Source organism: Saccopteryx leptura, chromosome 3 (assembly GCF_036850995.1).
Source record: "Saccopteryx leptura isolate mSacLep1 chromosome 3, mSacLep1_pri_phased_curated, whole genome shotgun sequence".
Classification (NCBI taxonomy): Eukaryota; Metazoa; Chordata; class Mammalia; order Chiroptera; family Emballonuridae; genus Saccopteryx; species Saccopteryx leptura.
The window spans coordinates 238,664,797-238,691,762 of record NC_089505.1 but is presented as its reverse complement, the minus strand read 5'-3'; the positions used below and the strand labels follow the sequence as shown (position 1 = coordinate 238,691,762).

The 26,966-nt window shown below is 40.0% G+C and overlaps 2 pseudogenes; one reads left to right on the top strand and one right to left on the bottom strand.

Moving 5' to 3' along the window:
* Window positions 1-26,966, top strand: part of LOC136398436 (T-cell surface glycoprotein CD1b-2-like) — a 260,952-nt pseudogene that overhangs the window by 43,851 nt on the left and 190,135 nt on the right.
* LOC136397386 (T-cell surface glycoprotein CD1b-3-like) lies at window positions 2,536-14,583 on the bottom strand (annotated as a pseudogene).

Sequence of the window (26,966 nt, the reverse complement as noted above, 5' to 3'; positions counted from 1 at the left end):
TCATCACATACCACTTTTCAGTTTTGACATGACCAGATACACAAATCACAGCAAAGAACTGGGGAACACGGAAATAAATTTCTGATAGCAACTAAACAACACTTAATAAAATCATTAGTAAAATTAATTCTAAGTTAAAATTTTGTAAAAGACAAATTTTAAAGAAAAAATATGTAACATTAATATTAATTTTTGTTATAAGTTATGGTATATTATTTCTCATTGGCTTGAAAAAATTTCATTATCTTCTAACCACTATTTAAAAAAATTAATGGAATTAATTGGGGTAACATAGTTAATAAAATTGTCCAGGTTTCAGCTGTGCAACTCTAAGATACATCCTCTGTATGTTGCATTGTGTGTTCAGCACCCACGTCAAGTCTCCCCCATCACCATCTATTCCCCTCTCCCCTCCTCCACCTCCCCTCACCCCCATTTTCCTCCTGCAATCCCTGCACTGTGGTCTGGTCTATAAGTGTTTTTTGTCCTTTGCATAATTCCTTTTTTTAGACTAAAAATATTTACTTTATTTGACCAGATCTGTTTTCAGAAGAAATCTCCCTCCTATGCTTTTCCCTGGGGCTGTCCCATAGTCACACTCACAGATCCTCTTTCATTAACCTTCCTGCCAAAGTGAAACATTTACTGGAAACACATCACAAGACGTGCTTTAAACGAGTTGAATTTTTTAAATAGGAAAATGACTAGGGGGGAAATTACCTAAAATTAAGCTAAAGTCATATTTTTAATAAATTTGTGTAAATGTAAAAAAATATTTCATCTACTTTATTGAAAACTTTGTATTTATCAAAGGGATGACCTTCCTACATTTCTTTCAAAGGAGTCTGATTTATAATGTTAATACTATTCGAATAAAAAAAAAAAACCAGTGCTATTATATCTATATAGACATAGAGAAAATGATTTGATTTTGGAGTGATAGGTACTCAACATAATTAACAACTCAAATGCTATAGAAATATTTACCTGAAACCTATGTATTCATATTGATCAATGTCACCCAATTAAATTTAATTTTCTAATTAAAAATTTTAAAAAAAGTTATATCTATATACAATAAACAACTAAAGACTTGTATAATAAAATTTTATCTCTCAGTTTGAACATGATGCTCCTTCATCTTAGGTCTAGAAGAGGGTGAGAACACTGACTGTCCTACATAGTCACACAATGGGGCCTTTTCTAAGTCCATTCATCTACTCAGGAATTATTTCAATTTTCCAACTCTGCCTACACAGCCAACTCCTTCTTATGGTTAATTTTTAGGAGGTTTAAATATTCCAGCTTTATTTCCCCTCCATACCATATTTTAAAGGTAAGTGATATTTTTTCTCTGAGGGCTCAGATAAAAAAAATGATTTTTCAAAGTTATTTTTCTTTAGATAACAGCTTTATTCATGTGATTTTATGAGGTCAATACTCTCCCAAATAACCATAGTAAAGGATACAAAGTAGATCTCTTCAGTAGTATCAATACACATTGTTCTAATCATCATTTTCTTACCTCTTAACTGCACTATTTTCAGATTCCTCAAAACCTTCAACAACTGTGATTTTTTCATAAACTCACCAACCAGTGCATTTAGCACCCACCTTGTAAACCTATGTGATAGTTTCTCGTCCTGTCTGCCATGTCCTCAGTCACTACCTGTCTTGTATCATTACAGTCATATCTAGTGACATAAACTGGGTCTACACTAAAATTATTACATAAGCTCTGAGGCCTTCAAGGTACTAACTTAAAATGGAAATTCCAACTTTCTCCTCACTTTTAGTTACATTTTGTTATGTAGCTTAAGGAGCTCTCTCTCTATACTCAATTTAGAGTCATGGTGCCTAATAGAACTACTATGGAAATAATTTATTCTGTGCTGTTCAGTATAGTATTTAATTAAATTTTACTGTTGTAGTTTAATTAAATTTGGAAAAAGTCTTTATGTTTAAACTGAAAATAGCTATTTTCAGTTTATGGCTGAAATAGAAAGCCCAAATTGCTATGGCTTTCTGTGAATCAAATGTTCAGCCCACAAATCAGGCTGATTACCCCTCATATCTGAGTTCCAGAGACAGACACTGCCCATCCCCCACTGGGACCCTCAACTCACTTACTTTGTAACTGCAGGGCTTCATTTAAAAATGTCTGAAAAAACCCTGGCTGGTTGCTCAGTGGAGAGAGCATCATCTTAGTGTGTGTACATCATGGGTTTGGTCCCCAGTGATGGCACTTGTGAGAAGCTATTTGTCTTCCCCTCCCTCTTCCCTTCTCTACCTCTCCTCCTCATTTGGCCAGTGACTCTGTTGGTCTGAGCACGTTAACATCAGGCACTAAAATAAATAACTCTTTCATTTGAGCATTGGCTTCAGATGAGGGTTTCTGGGTAGATCCTGGTCAGGGCACATACGGGAGTCTGTCCCTTTAGCTCTCCTCCTTGCACAATAAAAAAGATAATAAAATAAAAATTATGTCTGGAGAATTTAAACCCTGGCTAAATAGCTCTGTTAGTTCAGTGATCCTCAATCCCTGGGCCGTGACTGGTACCGGTCCATGGGCCATTTAATACCAATCTGCAGAGAAAGAATAAATAACTTACATTATTTCTGTTTTATTTATATTTAAGTCTGAACAATGTTTTATTTTTTAAAAAATGACCAGATTTCCTCTGGTACATCCGTCTAAGACTCACTCTTGACACTTGTCTCGGTCACGTGATACATTTATTCGTCCTACCCTAAAGGCTGGTCCGTGAAAATATTTTCTGACATTAAACCAGTCCATGGCCCAAAAAAGATTGGGGACCACTGTGATAGTTGAAGCATCATCTCCAAGCGCAGCAGTTGCCGGTTCCATCCCCTTTCAGGGCACATTACAGGAACAGCTCGATGTTTCTTTTTGTCTAGTTCCCTACCTCACTCTCCAAAAAAAAAGAAAAAGAAAAGGAAAAGTCTGAACAATTGATCACCACAAAACTCTACACTTCTTCATCCAACTACCAAGTTTATGATATCTATATTCTGTGGTTAATGATAATTGTTTCTTTATTCTTTGCACTATTAATGAAATATAGCTTTTAAAAAAAAATTATCCCAAATGTCACTATTCTGATCATCTACAGCCAGGGTAGTAGACATTTCTCAATAGGTTTATGAAGTTCTTCAATGAGAAAATATTTAAATAATAGATTTAACACTGAAATTCAGCCATTATATTTTTCATTTTTATTGTCAGCATGTTGTCCATCTCTTTCTAATTAAGTTTACTTCTATTGTTTATTTTTCAAATTTTTTTTCAGTTGTTCATAGATTATATCAAAGAGTGAATGCCCTCAGAGCAAGTTTATGGGGCATACAATTGTGTACATCATATTATCAGGTTAGATACATAAAAACTCTAGCCTTTTAAAAAATTTTTACTAGGACTTTTAAAAATAAATACTTTATTTTGAAATAATTTATATTTAATGAAAGGTTCAGTATAAGTATAGAGTTTCTGTATAACTTTTACCTAATTTAACATTTTATATAATTCTGGATAATTTGCTGAAACTAAGAAATGAAGATTGGTAAATTATCATTAACTAAACTACAGAGTTTTCCAGATTTCACAAGTCTTTAGTAATTTCTGTTTCCTGTTCAAAGTTTCAGTCCAGGTAATCACACTCATTTAGTTATCACGTCTCAGTCTTCTCTGATTTGCATCAGCTTCCCAGTCTGTCCTTGATTTCATGACCTTGATTATTTTAAAGAGTACAGGTCAGATATTATGTAAAATGCATGAAATTTTTCTCACTTTTAGTTTGTATGATGCTTTTCAAACAAACTTTGTGGTTCACTAATAATTTTTGGGTTGTGGGCTTGAAGAAAAAACACCATAGCAATGACGTGCTCTTCACATCATGTCATAGTTGGGGCACATGATATCAACATGACTTATGATTGTAACTTTTAATTTTGATCATCTGGTTAAAATTCTGTCAGGAAGTTTTTTTGTTGTTGTTCTTTTTTTTTTTTAATAGTGAAGTTGCTTTTTTACCTCTTTAACACTCTTTTTATTGGAACCAAAACACTAAGACTCCATTATTCAAGATGAGAACGTTTTAAACATCTGTGGTAGATTGTATGTATACTTAGCAATATGATACTGTGTACTTTAAAAATGTCTAAGAGGATAGATCTTATGTTAACTGTTATAACCATCCATACACGCACGTGAGTACACACACACACACACACACACACACACACACAAAAACAGGTAATGATTGGAAGTAATAGATATGTTTAGTTCCTTGGTTAAGGTGATGAAATTACTAATGTAGGTTGTTACACATTAATAAGGGAAGGGAGCAAAAAGGAAATCAGAAATTAAAAAGCTACTTGCTTCTCTAGAAAGTTACAGTGTTAGACATTCCAGGATATTGCATCCTTTCTCCACTAAAGGGATTAACACAGCCTCTTCTTGATTTAAGAAGAAAGGACACATTTTTTAATCTCCAAGGTACAACCCTTCTATCCCCAGACTATGGGAGAAAAAAACAGTAGAAGTCAAGATAGAGCCACAGAGGCTTGTCAGTCAAGCCTGGAAAATGTATCTGATTGATGAGTAAGAAATTCCACACAATCCTGCAAATGATTTAAAAGTTACTATAATTGGTTAGTTTAAAGAAGGCCTAGTCCTTTCCAGTGACTAAGGCAATATAACCCAAGCATAACAAATAAGCTGTCTCTTCTTTGCTCTCAATGGCAACATGTTTTCCCCATTCATTTGTGCATTCTCCAAGCTGTCATGCAGCCCTATAACCCACACAGGCCAGCCAGCTGCCAGTAGCTATGTGGACTCCAAGCATGTGCTTGACCACAGCACCAACCAGAGAACAGCTAAGAGAGCTCTGGACAGTTGGCTTAGTGGTAGAGCATTGGCCGGGCATGTGAAATTCCCAGGGTTCAATTCCCAGTCAGGGCACCCAAGAGGAGCAACCATCTACTTCTCCACCCTTCTCTATCCTCCTTCTCTCTCTCTTCCCTCTTCTTACAGCCATGGTTCAAATGGTTCAAGTAAGTTGGCTCCAGATGCTATAGATTGCTCCATGACCTTGCCTAAGGCACTAAAATAGACTCATAGCCAAGCAACAGAGCAGCAACCACAGATGGGCAGAGCATCGCTGTGTGGAGGGCTTGCTGGATGCATTACAGTTGGGCATGTGTAGGAGTCTTTCTTTCTGCTTCCTCACCTCCCACTTTTAAAAAAATCAAAATTTAAGCACCATTTATACTAAATGTGTATTGTTTTCACACCACTATAAAGGAAAAGAAATGTATGATGGGACAATCTGTACGTTATTTTATTTATTTTGAGATGCATTTTATTTCTTTTCTTACATCTATAAAATCTGGCTGAAGCCCACTATAGATATTATCTTATAATATACTCACAGTTCTTTTTTATTTTGTTTGCTAGTGTGTAAATTATGATATATCACACAATCTATGAAAACTGAGTTGATCAAATATGATTATTTTTTAAATTATGATGAGATTGAGCTGCCAACTTGATCTTCTGGTCTTTTGTGTACTTATTCCAAATGGGAAATGAGACATGATGAAACCCCATGGAATATTTGATATGACCTGTTAAGAACACAAACATTTTTAGCTCTGCTTAAACATATCTTATAGCAAGCTTATTCATGATAACCAAAAAGTATTATCAACCCAACTGTCCATTGCCAGGTAAATGAATAAACAAACATGTTATAAAATTACAATTGAATATTATTCAGCCTTCATTAAATAAAAAAATAAAATCTTACACACGCTACAATATAGCTGAACTATAAGTACATTACACTAAGTAAAATAACCCAATCATAAAGTACATATACTGGTAATTCCACTGACATCACGTATGTAGAGTTGTCAAATTTATATAGACAGTAAGTGAAATGTTGGTTTTTCAGGCCTAGATGACCAGGCAATAACAAAATGTTGTTTAATGTGTATACAGGTTAAGTTTGTCTAGATGAAAAGAATACTAAAGAATGATTGCACAAAAATATAAATGTAATTAATACTATTAAACTATGCATTTAAAATAACTGAGGTAATAAGTTTCATGTCATATATACTTCACCACAATTATAAAACAGATTTACATAAAATAGATAGGAAGTGGGGAGAGAGTTCATAAGCATGAACAGCTGTCAGAGGGCCAGGGGAAGAAGACTGGATCAAAGAAGGTGAAATGATAAGCCAAAAACTTTAATATATAATGTATTGACAGACAGAAGAATGGCAATAGCCAGAGGGAGAGGGGGTTGGAGTAGGGGGAGGAGGGCAAAGAAAAGAGGAGATGGTTGGAAAGAGACTTTCTTAGAGGCAGGCAGAGCATGACGCGAAGTGTAGATGGTGATATACTGAGTTATACACTTGAAACCTGCACGGTTTGGCAAACCATGTCAATGCAATAAATTAAAAACTAAATTAAAAAGAGAAATATTGAGGATAAAGTGTTATAAATAAATAGAAATTGTATAAAAGAGTGGGAAGAAGACAGAAAATAAAGATTTTAAAAATTTTTACTAGCTCTTTAAATACCATAATGCAAACATATCAAAAGACTGAAGGTGGACAATATTATTGCCAAAATTATCACTGTGGTAGAAGTAGCATGTCCTGAAAATTGGGAGAAAACACACACATGTCACTGCCAAACCCATTCCTGAGTCTCCTGCCCTTCCTTGCTTCCTGAGTGTCAACTCCATCACTCACCTGCTTTGATGTAAAGGCAGTTCCAACTTCCCCTCTCAGATTCTCTAACACAGTAATCCATATCTATCCTCTATTATTCTTTCTTGTGCCACTTCAAGCAATGAATAGGTCCATGACTCTTACCTCCTTTATGCCTTAGGTAAGTGATTTTCAACCTTTTTCATCTAATGACACACACAAACTAATTATTAAAATTCTCTGGCTCACCAAAAATTTTATTATATTTTATATTGATCTGACCAAAAAAGAAATAGGTAAAATTTTGATCTATTCACACAGATGGCTATTACTGTATTAATAGTTTCCAGTTTTAGGGAAAAGAGGTCAGTTCCCCTGATAAAACAGTGAAATATTGTGTGTTTTAAAATATTTGATAGCATACCAGTTGAAAATTGCTGCCATAATCCATCTTTTCTTTCTCTTGTTTTTCCTCCATTAATCTTTTATCTCTCCCTCCCTCTTTGTTTCTCTGTCACACACATTTAGTCTCACCACTTTGCCCACCCCTCCCTCCATGTTTGTGGACCATCTCCTCCCATTTCCGGCCAGGGCCAGTTCTTTCTCACCCCAGTGGAGGACGATGTCCTGGCCTCCCAGGCTGCTGTGCTTTACTTGGCAATTCAGGTTAGCCTCCTCCCCAGCCACAACGTCCAGGGTTACTCGGAGATACCACGTCTCGTCAGCATTGGGCAGGATGTCACCTTGACGAGTTCCTGGATGCTTCTGCTCACCCCTCATCCACATCACCTGTACAGGTTTGGGGTAAAATCCTGAGACATGGCACACCAGCAGCAGATGACCAGGCAAAAGAGGGGAGTCACTGGAAAACCAGGCCTTGGGCTTCACTGGGGCAGAAAGGAGCAGGAAGACAGTGCTAAATTATGACTCTAATCTAGATCATAGGGACTTGAAACCCACAGGTTTGGACAGTGACCCCTTCCACTTTTTTGGCACCCTGTACCTTTGAATTCAAAGAGTTGGTGGAACATGAAATAGAAAAGTCTTGAGGGAGAGAGAATAGAACTAACCTTGTATCTGCAGTTCTGCTTTCCCTGCATTAAGAATAACTAAGAGAGACTGAGGGCAGGTATTTGAAAGGAATTACTCTATGATATTAATGATACCTTGGTAGTGAGAGAGAATTGCACAGAACCTCTGTGATCTGCTGCTACCTTCAGTCGCAAGCACACATGAATGATTCTGGAAAATCATGAAATCTATTCTTCCCAAAGCACCCCTAAAAATCTTACTGTGGTCTCCCCAGAATGCAGCTCACAGATACCTATAGCCTGTATCTCAATGGGATCTGGATAGAAGAAAAAGAGGGAAAGACGTATTTAAAGCCAACAAGAAAAAAAGGGATCAAGAAAGAACCTAGAATTTTTTATTTGTGTGAGGAGAAATGTTTGAGATGTGAAATGATAAGCCAAAACCCAATTTGAGCCCTAGCCAGTTGGCTCAGTGGTAGAGTGTCAACCCAGTGTGTGGATATCCTGGGTTCCATTTCTGGCCAGGGCACACAGAAAAAGCGCCCATTTGCTTCTCCACCCTTCCCCCTCTCTTTTCTTTCTATCTCTCTCTTTCATTCCTGGAGCCAAGGCTCTGTTGGAGCAAAAGTTGGCCTAGCTGCTGAGAATGGCTTCATGGCCTCTGCCTCAGGTGCTAGAATGGCTCCGGTTGCAACAGAGCAATGCCCCAGATGGTCAGAACATCGCCCCCTAGTGGGCTTGCTGTGTAGATATCAGTTGGGAGCATGCAGGAATCTGTCTCTCTGCTTTCCTACTTCTCACTTCAGAAAAATACAAAAAAATTTTTAAAAAGCCAATCCAGTCTTTCACTTCCTACAAAATGACTTTTTAGTAAACAAAATCCAAGTATAAGAGGGTAGTTCCATAAGATTATAACGAAGCAGAATAATTTCTATTTGCCTAGTGACATCATGACCATCACAATGGCACAATGCATTGCTCATATCTTTGTGTGATACTGTGGTAAAAAAATCCACTTTACTGCTAGTTGTATAAGAGAATAGCAATGCAATATATACAGTATATAATACCTGATAAAGGTAATAAATGATGCTACTGGGTTATGTATTTTTTTTTACTTTTAATTGTTATTTTAGAATGTACGCATTGTATTTTCAAAAAAAGAAGTTTACCATAAAACAGTATGCCATATTATTTCAGCTATAGCCTAATACCTAATACCTCTCATTTTCTGCATCACTTGATTAGATAATTATCTCTTGAGCTTGATTTAATGTTAAATGTTTATAGTACAATAATGTGCTCTATAAGATTTTATCCTTGGTGCAATAAAATATACCATATAGCTTAGGTGTGTGGTAAGCTATCTTCTACCTCTTTTTTTTTTAAATTTATTCATTTTTAGAGAGGGGAGTGAGAGGTAGGGGGAGGAGCAGGAAGCATCAACTCCTTCCTGTATGTGCCTTGACCAGGCAAGCCCAGGATTTCGAACCAGTGACCTCAGCGTTCCAGGTAACGCTTTATCCACTGCGCCACAGGCAATGGTAAGCTATCTTATCTTGGAATGTGAAGTGCACTCTATGGTGGTTACAATACATTGTGTTTCTCAAAACATGGCCTCAATATGAAGTGGCATATAACGCTATTCAGAGACTTTATGGAAAAAAATAGCTATTGCTTGATTTAAGAGAGAGACAGAGAGAAACACACCAGAGAGAGAGAGAGAGAGAGAGAGAGAGAGAGAGAGAGAAACAACAATTTGTTATCCACCCATTCATGCACCTATTAGTTGAGTCTTGTATATGACCTGACTAGGAATTAAATTTGCAACCTTAACATAACAAGATAATGCTCTAAAGAACTGAATAATCAGGCAGGATAAACATCTTAAGATGTTTCAATAAGAAAAAAAATGAGAAATGTATACATATCATAAATGTTGGAGAAAAGCTATTGTAATAAAGTACAGTGGGTAACAAGAAAGAAGGGGGAAATGTGAAGGTCAGAGTGATGAAATCAGGAAAAGTCAACATTCCAGTATGAATGGGAAAATTACATTGAAAGGAGGGAACAGGGAGGAGATGCTGGAGGAGATGGATTAAAACAATAACATTCACACTTTGAAACAGGGTAGGAAAAGTGAGGGCTTCTTGCCTGACATTTAAGCAGAAAAAGTTATGTGCAAATAAAAAGAGGTCTTTATCAGATAAAAGTGTAAGAAGCAAAAAGAATCTGAAATACAGAGGGTACTTGGGTTACAATGAAGTTCTGTTTCTATGAGAGTGATGTAATGCAAATTCTGTTGCATGTCACAACTCACCTAACTGCCTGATCAGACAGTGGTGCAGCAAATACAGCATTGGACTGGGACATAGAGGACCCAGGTTCAAAACCCCAAGGTGGTCACCAGCATGAGTGAGGGCTCACCTGACTTGAGCACAGGTTAACTGGCTTGAACGTGGGATCAGAGACATAACCCTATAGTCGCTGGTTTGAGTCCAAGGTTTCTGGCTTGAGCAAGGAGTCACTCACTCTTCTGAAATCCCAGGTCAAGGCACATATGAGAAAGCAATCAATGAGGCTCTAGCGTGCAGAGGACCCGGGTTCGATTCCCGGCCAGGGCACACAGGAGAAGCGCCCATTTGCTTCTCCACCCCTCCGCCACGCTTTCCTCTCTGTCTCTCTCTTCCCCTCCCGCAGCCAAGGCTCCATTGGAGCAAAGATGGCCCGGGCGCTGGGGATGGCTCGGTGGCCTCTTCCTCAGGCGCTAGAGTGGCTCTGGTCGCTACATGGCAACCCCCCGGAGGGGCAGAGCATCACCCCCTGGTGGGCAGAGCGTTGCCCCATGGTGGGCGTGCCGGGTGGATCCCGGTCGGGCGCATGCGGGAGTCTATCTGACTGTCTCTCCCTGTTTCAAGCTTCAGAAAGATGAAAAAAAAAAAAAATGAGGTTCTAGCCAGCTGGCTCAGTGGTAGAGCGTCGGCCTGGCGTGAGGAAGTCCTGGGTTCAATTCCCGGCCAGGGCACACAGGAGAGGCGCCCATCTGCTTCTCCGCCCCTCCCCCTCTCCTTCATCTCTGTCTCCCTCTTCCCCTCCCGCAGCTGAAGCTCCATTGGAGCAAAAGATGGCCTGGGCGCTGGGGATGGCTCCTTGGCCTCTGCCCCAGGCATTAGAGTGGCTCTGGTTGCGACAGAGTGACGCCCCGGAGGGGCAGAGCATCACCCCTGGTGGGCATGCTGGGTGGATCACGGTGGGGCACATGCGGGAGTCTGTCTGACTGCTTCCCCGTTTCCAGCTTCAGAAAAGTACAAAAAAACAAACAAACAAAAAAAAACAAACAAGTAATCAATGAACAAATTAGGAGCTGCAACAAAGAGCCACAGGAAGAATTGATACTTCTCATCTCTCTGTTCCTCTCTTGGTCTCTCTCTCTCTCTGTCTGTGTCAAAAAAACAGAAACAAAAACATACTCTAGTAACACAAACAGAACATTTATGCTTTCAACAGTCCAAAAGGGCATAGGTAAGCATACTGCGGATCCCAGCTCCGCCATTCATGAACCTTGTTACTACATATCCTTGCACCTTGCGCAACCAAACTAGTTCACCCACATAGTCCATATGGACAATGCTGACAGCATACACTGAAGCACTCATATCTCAATTTTTTAAGTTTTTTTGGAGGTGAGCATTAAAAACTCAAAACGTGATATGTCACGCAAGTTGTAACCAGAGGACTCCCTGTACTTGATAGAGGTATGGTGTCTAAGATGAAGACTGCACTAGGGAAGTGTGTTCATACAATTGGATAAACTTGGAAGGAGGAGAGAAAGATCATGAGGAACAGTATCATGAACTAAGAGGAAGAAAGAAAAACTCATTGATAATCTCCCCAGATCAGAGGACTGCACTTACATGTTAACTGGAATTCACTGACATGATCCTGTGCTTTCTGAGTGAATACGAAGAAACAGAACCGGAATGTTTCCACCACCTCATTCACCTCCGTGTTGCTGAAGTTGCCCTTGGACCAAGGCTTCAGGCCTGACCAGGCAGTGGTACAGTAAATAGACTGTCGGACTGGGATGTGGGGGACCAGGTTCCTAACCCGAGGTTGCCACTTTGAACGCAGCCTCATCTGATTTGAGCGAGGCTCACCTGTTTGAGCCCAAGGTTGCTGGCTTGAGCAAGGGGTTAATAGATCTGCTGTAGCCCCCTAGTCAAGGCACATATGATAAAACAATCAATGAGAAACTAAAGAGCTGCAATAAAGAATTGATGCTCCTCATATCTCTCCCTTCCAGTCTGTCCATCCCTATCTGTCCCTCTCTCTGTCTCTCTCTGCCTCTGTCACAAAAACAAAAACAAAACAATAAAAGTCTTCAGGAAAATGGCTGTGTCTGAGTCACTATTTCAACCATGAACCCACAAATCACCAGCCAGTCTTAGCCTTGATTTTGTGCCCAAGTGCTGTTGACAAATGATGACATGAGATGGTATGGAAAGAGGATGGACCCGGGAAAGCTGTGGTAGTGAGAGGATAAACAAAGAACAAGAAAAGCAGAAGAAAATTTGGGAAGGGGAAGGAATTAAACCAGAAACACCCAAAAAATAAAAATTCCAGAGCCTGAAGAGCAAAATGGCAGAAACATTTGCTTGTACCAGGGCCTCCGGCTCCATCCTCAGCATCCAAAATAGAAGAAGAGGGCTGGAGACAGGCTGGCCCAGACCCCCAGGGGTATTCACAGCATGCTTTCATCCAGACCACCCACACCCAGAGTTCCAGCCAGGGTTACCCTTACCTTGCTTGTGTTTGTGCTCATTGTCACCATCTTGGATGAGACCTTTTAGTAACAGAAGTGGAAAAAGAGTATTTCACCAGGAGATAGAACTTCTGACTCTTAGAGTTGGTATTTCATCTCTGAAGTCAGCAAACCATTGTTTCCTCAGTGCTCTATAGTAGTGACTTCCTTTTCCAAGGGACAAGACTGCCTCATCCATGTTGCTCAACAGAGAAAGATGTGCCTCCCACATAGTGACCCTTCCACTAAGCCTGCCATTTGACTCTGGACTTGAGTTTTAGATTTTTCTTCGTACCTCCCTGGCTCTCAGGTGTCTTTCTTCACCTCAGCTTTCTTTATACTACCTTGAAAAAGCCACCATGTGGTTTTGAAAGGTTATTTTACCTCCTCAGTCTTTTATTATATCCTCTGTTTAATCAGAAGGCACTGTTAAACTATTGCCTGCTTTAATGCTCGAAAATTCTTTTGGTTCATTGGTTCACCCACCCAACTCAAACTTCCCTGCATGGTTCTCTCTTCTCTTGCACATTCTCAGTGGCTCCTCTTTCTCATTTTATCCCCCTTGTCTGATCTCAAAACTGCAACCTTGTTGTATCAAGATAATGGCTAAGTCCCTCGAATAGATCTAACACTAGGCTCACAGGGGCCCACACATTAAATCTCCATGCTCCAAGTCTCTCTCTCTTCCCCAAGTGGGATCTAGCCCAGCAGGGCAGAATACCCAGCAACTGGGCCGGCTGACTGTGAAGCTCCACCCTACACAATGCACATGAGCTGCTGTGCTGGTGCTGATCACAGGAGAGAATCCACCTCAGCAGGGCCAAGTGTGAGAAACCCTTTATTTGGATACCACTCTAGCAGGGGTTGTTAGATCCTAAACCGATGCTGTTCGTAGCTGGCCTCTGGATGTGCCAGCTCTGGACCTCTCTGGAAGGAACCCAGCACAGACCAGTGGAGTTACAGCCTATTACTGGCCCTCTGCAACCTTCTTGGAGCTACAAGCAATCCAGAGTTTGTGGCTGCCTCTGTTGGGCCCAGGTGCAGGTGGAAATACCAAGCTGCCCACCTGGCTGGCATTTGCCCACACCGGTGCTGGGGGAAAGTTCCCTCAGTCCCACCTCCTGCAGCCTTTATCTGCTTGTTGGCTGCTTGTTGGGCTCAGCCACTGAAAAACACCTCAGCTAGAGTCTAGAGCAGGGGTCCCCAAACTACGGCCCGCGGGCCGCATGCGGCCCCCTGAGGCCATTCATCCGGCCCCCGCTGCCTTTCTGGAAGGGGCACCTCTTTCATTGGTGGTCAGTGAGAGGAGCATATTGACCATCTCATTAGCCAAAAGCAGGCCCATAATTCCCATTGAAATACTGGTCAGTTTGTTGATTTAAATTTACTTGTTCTTTATTTTAAATATTGTATTTGTTCCTGTTTTGTTTTTTTACTTTAAAATAAGATATATGCAGTGTGCATAGGGATTTTTTTATAGTTTTTTTTATAGTCCAGCCCTCCAACGGTCTGAGGGACAGTGAACTGGCCCCCTGTGTAAAAAGTTTGGGGACCCCTGGTCTAGAGCTTGTGGCAATTCAGGGACTAAAAAGGGTAGTATGTGTGGCTCTGCCTCTCGGCCCCAGGCTTCAGTCGGTCTAGACTTTTTTTCACCAAATTTAGTAGGGTGTGGCCTCAGAAATCTGGTGGATGTGGCTTCTGAGACCCAGAAGTGTGGTCTGCCGTATTCTGGACAGTTTCTACCTATCCTTCCCTAAGGTGTAAGACCCAGTTTTGAACTTGAAAGAGTTTGGGAGAAAACTCCGGTCACAACACCAGAAAACTGAGTTACTGATATGCCTCCGACTTCCTGGCCTCTCAGAACGACCCATCACCATAACTGGGGTAGCAGAGATTCCTGAGGGCAGAGCAGTTGCTTTTCCCCAGGCTGATGCCACTCAGAGGGGACTGCTCCACTCGCGACTGAGGAATTGGAGAATGACTCAGCACAGGGGTTCCAGTGGCCATCACTCACAGTGTCTCTCCCTGGGCCTCCAACTTTACATTCTCCTCATGCAACTCTAGTCCTCTCAGCTTTCCCTCCACTGGAGCCCCAGGTAAGTGCCTGTGAAGGAGAATTTCTGTGCAGGCCCTTTAAGATGGGGCCTGCCTCTCTGAGAGCTCCACCTCTTTCTTGCAGACAGAAACCCAGCTCTTTTCACCTCCAAATGCTGTGTGAACACCTATTCTAGGCTCTGGGGCTCTAGGCTGGGGCTCCAGACCTGGGGCTGAGCACCCACACCTGTCAGGGCAACCATCCCCACAGTGAGAGTCCCTCCAGAGCCTCAGCCACCATTTGCTCCTGGGCATGAGGCAGCCCTTTCTGTGTCTCCGCCCTTCCTTCCAGTCTCAGTGGAGCTTCTTCTGTGAATCTTGGTTATAGACTCCTCTTTGTTTAACACAAAATTGTTTTTTCAAGATGATTCCTCTTAAATTAAGTTGCAATCTAATTTGATCCTGGGAGGTGGCAGTTGGAACATCTGCCTACTACATCACCATCTTGAATCCCTCATTTCAATCTCATTCTTTTATTGAATGAAACTAGTATAAATGAGTCAAATTGTATCATTCTATTTTACTTCAACGAAAATTTTTCCTCTAAAGATTTTCCATCTTTTTTTTATTATTTTCTAATTAAACATCTTATCCCTGAACTATGAAGTTAATGTGTGAATATCTCATAATTAGTTGTTCATTTTATAATGGGGTGAACATGACATAAGGTTAACTATTTTAAAGTATACAATCCATAAGCATTTAGTTCATTATATTGTTGTGGAACCATTAGTTCTGACAATTTTCAAAATATTTTTATTACCCTAAAAGAATATTTTATATTCATTAAGCAATCACTTTCTCACACCATGCCACTATTAATCAATAACTTTCTGTCTCTGAGAAGTTACCTTGTTCTGGATATTTCATATAAACGGGATCATACAATACGTATCTTTCATGTCCGGATTCTTTTACTTAGCATAATGTTTTTGAAGTGCTTGCTTGTTCTATCAAGTATTTACCATTTCCTTCTGCATGAAATACTTTTTTCCAACCCTTCACTTGTAATCAATGTGTATTTTTTATTCTGAATGGATATCTTGTTGACATCATATATACAGCTCTTGTTTTCTTAACTATGACTTTTGATTGGAGCATTTGACCCATTTATATCTAAGGTAATTGATATGTACTTATTTATCATTTTATTCTTTAAACCTATAAATCTCTTTCTCTAGATTTCTCTCTCTCTCTCTCTCTCTCTCTCTCTCTCTCTCTTTCCCCTTTTCTCTTCTTATAGCAGGCCCTTAAACATTTCTTTCAGTAGTGGTTTTGTGGTAATGAACTCCTTGAGTCCTTTTTTTTTTTTTTGTCTAGAAAGCATTTTATTTCTGCTTTAATTTTAAATGATACTTTTGTTAGATAGTGTGTCTTGGTTGTTGGATTTGATTTGCATCACATTGAATATTTCTCACTCACACCTTCTGACCTGAACTGTTTCTGTTGAGAAGTTAGATATCAACCAAATGCGGGCTACTTTGTAGGTAATTAATTGACTTTGTCTCATAGCTTTTAGTATTCTTTCTTTGTCTCTTAATTTTGGCATTTTAATTAAAAGGTATCTTGGTGTCGGCCTCCTTAGGTTTCTCTTTATTGGGTTTCTCTGTGTTTCTTGAACTGATGTGACTTTTTTCTTCATTAGTTATAATTTCTTCAAACAAGTCCTCTATCCCTTGTTCATTCTCTTTTCCTTCAGGAACCCCTATAATTCGAATGTTGTTTCTCTTCATGTTGTCACAGAGGTCTCAGAGCTTACTCAGTCTTTTTGAGCCTTTTTTTAAACACTCTGTTCCTGTGCTTATGTTTATCTTGTCCTCAATTACTGGTTTTATCCTCCACTTCATCTGAGCTGCTATAATTTTTTATAGTGCAGTCTTGATATCAGATATTGTATTTGTCATTTCTAACTGGTTCTTTTTTATAATTTTAATGTCCTTTTTAATGCTTACTATCTCTTTGTTTAAGTCTCATTGTGATCATCTATTCTCACTTTAAATCACTGAACATCCTAATAACCGTTATTTTAAACTTTGTGTCTAGTACATTGATTACTTCCATTTTATTTAGTTCTTTTCCTGGGGAATTATCTTGCTGATTTATTTGGATCATATTTCTTTGACTTCCCATTTTGTCAGTGTAATACAGAGGTCCGGAAACTTTTTGGCTGAGAGAGCCATGAACGCCACATATTTTAAAATATACTTCCGTGAAAGCCATACAACAACCTGTGTATGTTATGCATTAACCAAGAAAAATTTGATGTTGTCCCGGAGGACAGGTGTGATTGGCTCCAGCCACCTGTGGCCATGAACATGAATAGTAGGAAATGAATGGATTGTAAAACATGAGAATGTTTTATCTTTTTAAGGTTATTATTTTTTTATTAAAGATTTGTCTGTGAGCCAGATGCAGCCATCAAAAGAGCCACATCTGGCTTGCGAGCCATAGGTTCCCGACCCCTAGTACTTTCTGACTTTCATATTTGTTGTGGTGTCTTTATGAGGAAGATGAGCTCCGTGGTATTGATCTCCAGGCTGCCTGTGTTACTTGCTCTAGCAATACTTCTTGAAAGTTATATTTATCTTCTGTTGTATGTGAGTCTGTGTACCATTGGCCCTTTCATGTGTAGGGTTATCACTTCAGGTTGGCTGGCTCTAAGGGTCAACCTTGATCACATGTTTTAGATCTTACTCAGTGTCTGCCCTGTTGAGTGCATTTATTTGTTGCTGTGTCTTGTTCCTTCTGGACTCCTCCACTGAGTGTGCTGCTTGTGTTGCTAGCTGAGTCTAGCATTTGTTTGATCAGCCACCCACCATTGTTTGTGTTGGTTCTGGGTCCTCTTGGTGTGGGTAGAGCATAGAGTGCATTCCTAGCAGCTGTGGCTGATGCAACCTGTGAGAACACTCCAGCACCTGAAACCCTACTAGTCACACCCAGGAGGGAGCTCACCTGCTATAAAAAAGTAACTCAGCTCCAACCAGGGAGCTCCATGACCTTTTCAGCCATTGGCTGTGAAAACATGCTGTAACATTCTATTGGCTGAACCCATGTATATAAGCTAGCTCACTTCCTTATTAAAGTGGATCTGTGTCACTGAACCTGGTCTCCAGATTTTGGTCTCTGTGTCTCCATCATCCTCACCCCTGGTGGGTCTTGTCTACAACTGGTGCCCAGACAGGGACCTAACCAGCATCAAAGGGATGGGTTAGTGACCCTCTGCAATGGGAAACCTTCTCCCTCACTCCTGAGGCTCACAAGATCAACCCTCTATGCCCTATTGCAGAGTAGGAAAGTTGAAGTTAGTGAAAAGGATCTTTGTACCTACTGGAAAATTCTCTCAGGTTTCAACTCTTGGCTCCAGGACATACCTATTTGGGTCCCTGATACTTGGGCCCAAGCTTTCTGGCATGTTTGTTCGGCCAAAAAAAATGAAGGACAAACCTTCCTTCTTGGCCTCATTTCTGCCCTGCTAGCAATACATGACTGCCTGACCAGTATTCCTGCTTGTGACCTTCCGCCAGTGCCAAAAATATTACATGATACCCCTCTCTCTGGGGAGCCCCTACCTTCCTATTCACCCCCCTCCACTGAAAAGGAAAATAGTTTAGCCTCCGAGTTTGACAAAATTGCCGCTGAGCGTGCAGAAATGAAAACCAACCAAATTGCTAATTGTGCCATCAGCTACGCTGTCTGAAAAAGCGGAAGCTGCCACTTCTGCAGTACCTGATGGGGCTCAAGGCCCCGCTCCAATTCCTCAGACTATAAACCTAACCCATGTTCCTGCTGTAGACCCATTGGCCAGCCTATACGCGCCCATGTGTCTTTTCTCTTTTCCTCCCTTGTTTGTCTGTCTGTCTTGTCTATTTTTCTGTATCTCTACTCTCTCTCTCTCCATACTCTCTCTCTGAAATGATGCTGAAAGGACCTAGCCACAGCACAGTGGCGGGGACCACACCCTCTTATAATGCAAAGAAGCAGTTCTGCTTGTGTTTTTCAGCCAATTTGGATCCCAGGAATGCCCCAACCAGCTTGATAGGGTTTCTTAGGCGAAGTGGTTCAGTCTTCACCTGTCCAAAGCCACAGCCCTGGTCTTCTCCACACTGACTACACCTGAGGGGAGGAAGGCCTTAGCGCTCCAAAAGAAGACCTTGCGGCTGGCATGCATGTCCCATCACCTGGGGGGATGTGGAGGCTTTGGTGGAGCGGGCCCAGAGAATGGCCCCTGATGGGCCTCCAGGCCCTGGTGCTCTGTTCTTGTTTATGTGTGATATAGTAACTGCTAACTCCGTGACGTGGGTGGACCCCCACGTCTGGGCTGCTTTTCTCCACCCTGGCATTGTCTTGCCTATAGAGACAACAACAACAAGCTGTAATTCATCAAGTCCAACTGGCCCTACTTTAAAGAAAAGGGGGAAATGTAGGTAGAGCGCAGAGCACATTCCTAGCAGCTGTGGCTGATGCAATGCCACATTCAGGTGCTGAATACTCCAGCACCTGAAACCCTCCTAGGCACACCCAGGAGGGAGCTCAGCTGCTGTAAGGAGGTAACTCAGCACCAGCCAGGCAGCTTCCTGACATTTTCAGCCATTGGCTGTGAAGGACATTGCTGTAACATTCTATTGGTTGAATGCATGTATATAAGCTAGCTTACCTCCTGAATAAAGTAGATCTGCGTCACTGAACCTTGTCCCCAGAGTTGGGTCTCTGTATTTTCATTGTCCTCACCCCTGGTGGCCCTTGTCCACATCTTGGCAGGATTCTGGTATAGGCTGGCTTCAACCATTGTTTGAACACAACCCACTTTAGGCCACCTGTCTGGATCTACTGCTTTGTTCACTGTTTCTGTTAATGTTTTCTATGCCTGTGCATACTGTGGGTGGTATCAGCCTGTGTATATGGATCAGCTTCCTCATGCTTAGAGATGACAGCAGCATCTTAAAAGGGTCCAAACTCTATAAGTTTTCTCCACTTTTCATCCATTCTACTTCCTCTTGCAGCTTCCTGGTCTTCCCACAGAGTCTTCTGTTGAAAGCCTGTAGTGTGGGTTCAGACTGGCATCACACCACACACTCCTTCACAAGTTGTAAGATTAGTACGTTAGGGCAGCTGAATTCAAGACAACATCATTACAGGATCCCCTTATTTCAAATGTGTTAAGTTGCCAAGGAAGTGTAAAACTTAGCATTAACAATGCCATTTTAAAGAGGAATAATCAGGCCACTTACCTCCTCCTTTCTGTGGAGAAAGGAAAGAGAAGAGTGCAGGAGCTTCCTGGCTTACAAGGGCAGCTGGGTCATCTAGTCATAGTTTAGCTAATTACTAGAATTCTCTGAAAGGGTGCCTGGGGCCACTTGCCACACAGAGCAAATAAGATACAACTTATCTGAAAACCTTAGAAAACAATGTTTATGTACCTTAATCAAGAATTTCTATACTTGGACTCATCCTAAAGTAATGATCCCTCTAGACAAAGGGATCACAAGCCCCTCCTTACCCAACTCCAACCAGTACTTGGTTTTGTATAAAAGCAGGCTCAGAGCTGTATTAGGCCATACATGATTTGGCATTGTGCCCCTTGTAGCTAGCCAGCTAATTAATAAACTCCTCAAAATTTCTTCTCTAACCTGCCTTGGTGTCTCTATGTAATCTGCAGATTAGATTACACTGCTTTGTAACACAAGGATCCCTTGGTCAGGAGCTCAGTACAGGGAAAGTTGCTCTATGCCAGAGTTTAATCCTTTAGACACTGATGGATGCTCCAATTATATTTCTCCTGAGTTAAGTTAGCAGCAGGTCAAGATTGGGTGGAGCCAACAGTCTTCTCTACAGAAGTTCTTCCAGCTGGGGAATCCTGGTCTCAGGGAGAAAGACCAAGCATCCTCCATTGGGGCTAACTGTGCCCTTCTAGATACAAGCTAAGCCCCTCACTTCATTCTAAGAATGGGCTCCCAGGAATCCACAACTTGAATATTCATGCTCTTAAACTCTCTCTTCCCTGTGGACCCTGACCAAGTGGGACAAGATATCTGGTACCCAGAAAGGCTGACTGTGAAGTTCTGCCCTGTTCAATGTGTGTGCAAGCTGCTGTGCAGAAGTTGACCACATAACGTGGAACTTGCCTTGGCTAGGCCTTGTGTCCAACATGTCCACCCTTAGGACACACCACCAGCTAGGGTCATTAGATTCTGAACTAATGTTTTCTGTACCTGGCATCAGGATGTGCCTTCCCTGAATCTTTCTGGAAGAAACCTGTTTTAGACCAATGGGGAACATTGCCCCTGACTGCCATGACTAGCCCTCAGCAACCTTCTTAGAGCTCAAAGCAAAACAAAGTTGTGGCTGCTGGGACTTGGTGTACATGGAAATACCAAGCCACACACCTAGGCTGACTTTTACTCACACTGGCCGTGGGGTAAAGTCAGAAAAGATCCAAGGCAGAATCAGGTTTCCTGATTTCTGCTTCTTGCTGGCTCTATTGCTGGCTGCATGTTGGGCTCGGCCACTGAAATAAAACCTCTGATACAGTCTAGAAGAGGGGTCAGGAAACATTTTGGCTGAGAGAGCCATGAATGCCACAGATTTTATTTATTTATTTTTTATTTTAATAGATTGACATTGATAAATCAGGGTACATATATTCAGGGTGAACATCTCCAGGTTATTTTGACATTTGATTATGCTGTATTCTCATCACCCAAAGTCAAATTGTCTTCCGTCACCTTCTAACTGGTTTTCTTTGTGCCCCTCCTTCTACCAACACCCTCTCTCTCCTCCTCCCCACCCTGTAACCACCACACTCTTGTCCACATCTCTGAGTCACATTTTTATGTCCCACCTATGTATAGAATCATATAGTTCTTACTTTTTTTCTGATTTACATATTTTGCTCAGTATAAAGTTATCAAGGTACATCCATGTTGTTGTAAATGACCCGATGTCATCATTCTTATGGCTGAGTAGTATTCCATAGTATATAAGTACCAAAGCTTTTAAATCCACTCGTCCACTGATGGACACTTGGGCTGTTTCCAGATATTCGCTATTGATAACAATGCTGCCATAAACATGGGGGTGCATATCTTTTTTTGACACAGTGCTATAGTGTTCTGGGGTATATTCCTAAAAGTGGAATAGCTGGGTCAAAAGACAGTTCGATTTTGAATTATTTCAGAAATCTCCATACTGTTTTTCACAGTGGCTGCACCAGTCTGCATTCCCACCAGCAGTGCAGGACAGTTCACTTTTCTCCACATCCTCACTAGCACTTATTCTGTGCTGTTTTGTTGATGAGTGCCATTCTGACTGGTGAGAGGTTATATCTCACTGTGGTTTAATTTGCATCTCTCTAATGATTAGTGATGTTGAGCATTTATCCATATGCCTATTGGCCATCTGTATGTCCTCTTTGGAGATGTGTCTATTCATTTCTTTTGCCCATTTTTTGATTGGACTGTTTGTCTTCCTGGTATTGAGTTTTACAAGTTCTTTATAAATTTTGGTTACTAACCCCTTATCAGACGTATTGTCAAATATGTTCTCCCATTGTGTACTTTGTCTTTTCGTTCTGTTTTTATTGTCTTTAGCTGTGCAAAAGCTTTTTAGTTTGATATAGTCCCATTTGTTTATCCTGTCTTTTATTTCACTTGCCCGTGGAGATAAATTGGCAAATATATTGCTGCGAGAGATGTCAGAGAGCTTACTGCCTATATTTTCTTCTAAAATGCATATGGTTTCATGGCTTACATTTAAGTCTTTTATCCATTTTGAGTTTATTTTTGTGAATAGTGTAAGTTGATGGTCTAGTTTTATTTTATGCAGGTAGCTTTCCAATTTTCCCAACACCATTTGTTGAAGAGGCTGTCTTTACTCCATTGTATGATCTTACCTCCTTTGTCAAATATCAATTGTCCATAAAAGTGTGGGTTTATTTCTGGGTTCTCTGTTTTGTTCCATTGATCTATATGCCTGTTCTTATGCTAGTACCAGGTGTTTTGAATACAATGGTCCTGTAATATAACTTGATATCTGGAAGTGTGATTCCGTCCACTTTATTCTTCCTTTTCAAGATTGCTGAGGCTATTTGTGTTCTCTTTTGGTTATATATAAATTTTTGGAATATGCGTTCTATATCTTTGAAGTAAGTCATTGGTATTTTAATCAGTATTGCATTGAATTTATAAATTGCTTTGAGTAAGAGACATTTTAATGATGTTTATTCTTCCTAACCATGAGCATAGTATATGCCTCCACTTGTTCGTATCTTCCATGATTTCTTTTAATAATGTTTTATAATTTTCCAAATACAAATCCTTAATCTCCCTGGTTAAATTTATTCCTAGGTACTTTATTTTTTTGTTTGCAATGGTGAAGGGGATTGATTCCTTAATTTCTCTTTTTGACAGTTCATTGTTAGTGTATAAAAATGCCTCTGATTTCTGAGTATTAATTTTATATTCTCTCACCTTGCTGAATTCATTTATCAGGTCTAGTAGTTTTTTGACTGAGATTTTAGGTTTTTTTATATGTAATATCATATCTGCAAATAATGATAGTTTTATTCTTCTTTTCCAATTTAGATGCCTTTTATTTCTTTTTTTTTTTTTTGTCTGATTGTTGTGGCTAGGATTTCCAGGACTATGTTGAATAAGAGTAGTGAAAGGGGGCACCCCTGCCTTGTTCCTGATCTTAAGGGGATTGCTTTTAATTTTTGCTCATTGAGTATGATGATATCTATGGGTTTGTCATAGATGGCCTTTATCATATTGAGGTATGTTTTCTGTATTCCCAATTTGGTGAGAGTTTTGATCATAGAAGTGTGTTGGATTTTATCAAATGCTTTTTCTGCATCTATTGAAATTATCATGTGGTTTTTCTCCTTCCTTTTGTTTATGTTATGAATCACATTGGTTGATTTTCAAATATTGTACCAGCCTTGCCTCCCAAGAATAAATCTCACTTGATCATGGTGTATGATTTTTAAATATATTGCTGGATCTGGTTTGCTAATATTTTGTTGAGGATTTTAGCATCTAAATTCATCTGGGATATTGGCTTATAATTTTCTTTCTTTGTGTTGTCTTTACCTGCTCTTGGAATCAGAATTATACTTGGCTCATAAAAGGAGCTTAGAAGTCTTCTTTCCTCTTGAATTTTTTTAAATAACTTGAGAAGGATAGGAGTTAGTTCTTCCTTGAATATTTGGTAGAATTCAGTTGTGAAGTCTTCTGGCCCAGGACTTTTCTTTGTTGGGAATTTTTTGATAACTGTTTCGATCTCATTTGGTGTAATCGGTCTGTTTAGGTTTTCTGAATCTTTCAGATTGATTTTTGGAAGATGGTATGTTTCAAGGAATTTGTCCATTTCATCTAGGTTGTCTAGTGTTTTGGCATACAGTTCTTCATAGTATTTTTTTTTACAATAATTTGTATTTTTGTTGTATCAGTTGTTATTTCTCTACTCTTATTTCTAATTTTATTTATTTGAGTCCTCCCTCTTTTTTTTTTTTTTTTGGTGAATCTAGTTAAAGGTTCATCGATCTTATTTACCTTTTCAAAGAACCAGGTCCTAGTTTCATTGATCCTCTGTATTGTTTCTTTAGCCTGTATATTATATATTTCTGCTCTGATCTTTATTATTTCCTTCCTTCTACTAGCTCTGGGCTTTACTTGCTGTTCTTTTTTTTAGTTCTTTTAGATGCAGGGTCAAGTTGTTTATTTGAGCTTTTTCTCAGCTTTTTAAGGTGTGCCTGTAGTGCAATGAACTTCTTCTCAGGACTACTTTTTCTGTGTCCCATAAATTTTGAGTTGATGTATGCTCATTATCGTTCATTTCTAGAAAATTTTTTTTTTCATTTTTCTGAAGCTGGAAACAGGGAGAGACAGTCAGATAGACTCCCACATGCGCCCAACCGGGATCCACCCGGCCCGCCCACCATGGGGCGATGCTCTGCCCACCAGGGGGCGATGCTCTGCCCATTCTGGGCGTCACCATGTTGCGACCAGAGCCACTCTAGCACCTGAGGCAGAGGCCACAGAGCCATCCCCAGCGCCCGGGCCATCTTTGCTCCAATGGAGCCTTGGCTGGGGGAGAGGAAGACAGAGACAGAGAGGAAAGCGCGGCGGAGGAGTGGAGAAGCAAATGGGCGCTTCTCCTGTGTGCCCTGGCCGGGAATCGATCCCGGGTCCTCCGCACGCTAGGCCGACGCTCTACCGCTGAGCCAACCGGCCAGGGCTTCTAGGAATTTTTTTATTTCTTCTTTGATCTCATTGTTAACCCATTCATTATTTAATAACATACTACTTAGTTTCCAAGTGTTTGAGTACTTTTTAGCTTTTCTGTTGTGGTTGATTTCTAGTTTCATGCCATGTGATCAGAGAAAGTGCTTGATATAATTTCAATTTTCTTAAATTTGTTGAGGCCACTTTTGTGTCCTAACATGTGGTCTGTCCTAGAGAATGTACCATGAGCACTTGAAAAGAATGTATATTCTGCTGCTTTAAGGTGAAAGGTTCTGAAGATATCTATTAAATCGAGTTGATCTAGTGTGTTCTTTAAGTCTGCTGTTTCTTTGTTAATTTTTTTTCTTGAGAATCTATCTAGTGATGTTAGTGGGGTATTGAAATCTGCTATTATAGTATTGCTGTTGATCTTGCCATCAAAGTCTGCTTTATATATTTAGGTGCTCCTATATTAGATGTGTTGATATTTATAACATTTATATCTTCCTTTTGGATTGCTCCCTTTATCAATATGTAGTGACCTTCTTTAAGAAGTATAGTGAGAGTACTATAGCCTTTGTTTTAAAGTCCAATTTTCTGATATAAGTATTGCTACCCCAGCATTCTTTTTATTTCCATTTGTGTGAAATATTTTTTTCTATCCTTTTATCTTCAGTCTATGTGCATCTTTTGTTTTAAGGTGTATCTCTTGTACACAGCATATGTATGGGTCCTGTTTTCTTATCCATGTAGCTTCCCTGTCTTTCGATTGGATTGTTTAATCCATTTACATTTAAAGTTATTATTGATATGTAGTTGTTTATTGCCATTTTATTCTTTAAAGCTGTATTCCTTTTGTCCTATATTCTTTTTTTTTTTTGATCTGTTTACAACAGGCCCCTTAGCATTTCTTGAAGCATTGATTTGGTTGTAGTGAATTCCTTGAGTATTTTTGTTTTTGTTTTTGTTTTGTTTTTTTGGTCTGGAAAGCTTTTTATTTCTCCTTCAATTTTAATTATAGCCTTCCTGGATAAAGTGGTCTTAGTTGTAGGCTCTTGTTCTGCATTACTTTGAATATTTCTTGCCATTCCAATCTGGCCTCAAGTGTTTCTGTTGAGAAGTCTAAAGTCATCCTTATGGAGGCTCCTTTGTAGCTGATAGCCTTTTTTTCTCTAGCAGCTTTTCATATTTTCTCTTTATCACTTAGTTTTAGTATTTTAATTATGATGTGTCTTGGTGTGGATTTCTCTTTAGTGGAGTTCTCTGTGCTTCTTGAACTTTTGAGACATTTTCCTGCCTTAATTTAGGAAAGTTTTCAGCCATGATATGTTTGAACAAAGTTTCTATCCCTTGTTCTTTCTCTTCTTCTTCAAGAACTCTTATGATGCAAATGTTATCTCTTTATGTTGTCACAGAGCTCTCTCAGAGTTTCCTCAGATATTTTGAGTTTCTTTCCTTTTTTTTTTGCTCTGCTTTTATGCCTTCATTTATTTTGTCCTCTAACTTGCTGATTTGATTCTCAGCTTCATCCATCCTGCTTTTAATTACTTTAATTTTTTCTTCATTTCTGATATTGTATTTGTCATTTCTGACTGATTCTTTTTTATTATTTCAATGTCCTTTTTTATATTTGCTATCTATTTATTTAGGTGTTTGTAATGACCATCTATTGTTGTTCTAATATCTTTGAGCATCCTAACAATCGTTATTTTAAACTCTGCATCTGGTAATTTGGTTAGATTTGACTCATTCAGGTCTTTTTCTGGGGATTTCTCTTGATTCATTTGTGTTGCATTTCTCTGCTTTCTCATTTTGTCTGTGTAAAAGTAGGTTTTGGCCACTGGAGTCCACTGGAGTCCACTGGATGTGGCTTCTGTGTTCCCTAGGTGTTGTCTGTCTGCAAGCCCACCACCCCCTCTGCTGCTGCATAGGGCATTTGGGTATGGGCATTGCTGGTGTCTGCCCACTGGCGTTGTTGCTGTGGTTTCCTCTTCTCCACGGGTAGGGGCTGTTTGAGTGTAAAAGCATCGGTGGTCTTGGCTTTCGCCCCACCCCAGCCCCACGGGTTGGTTTATG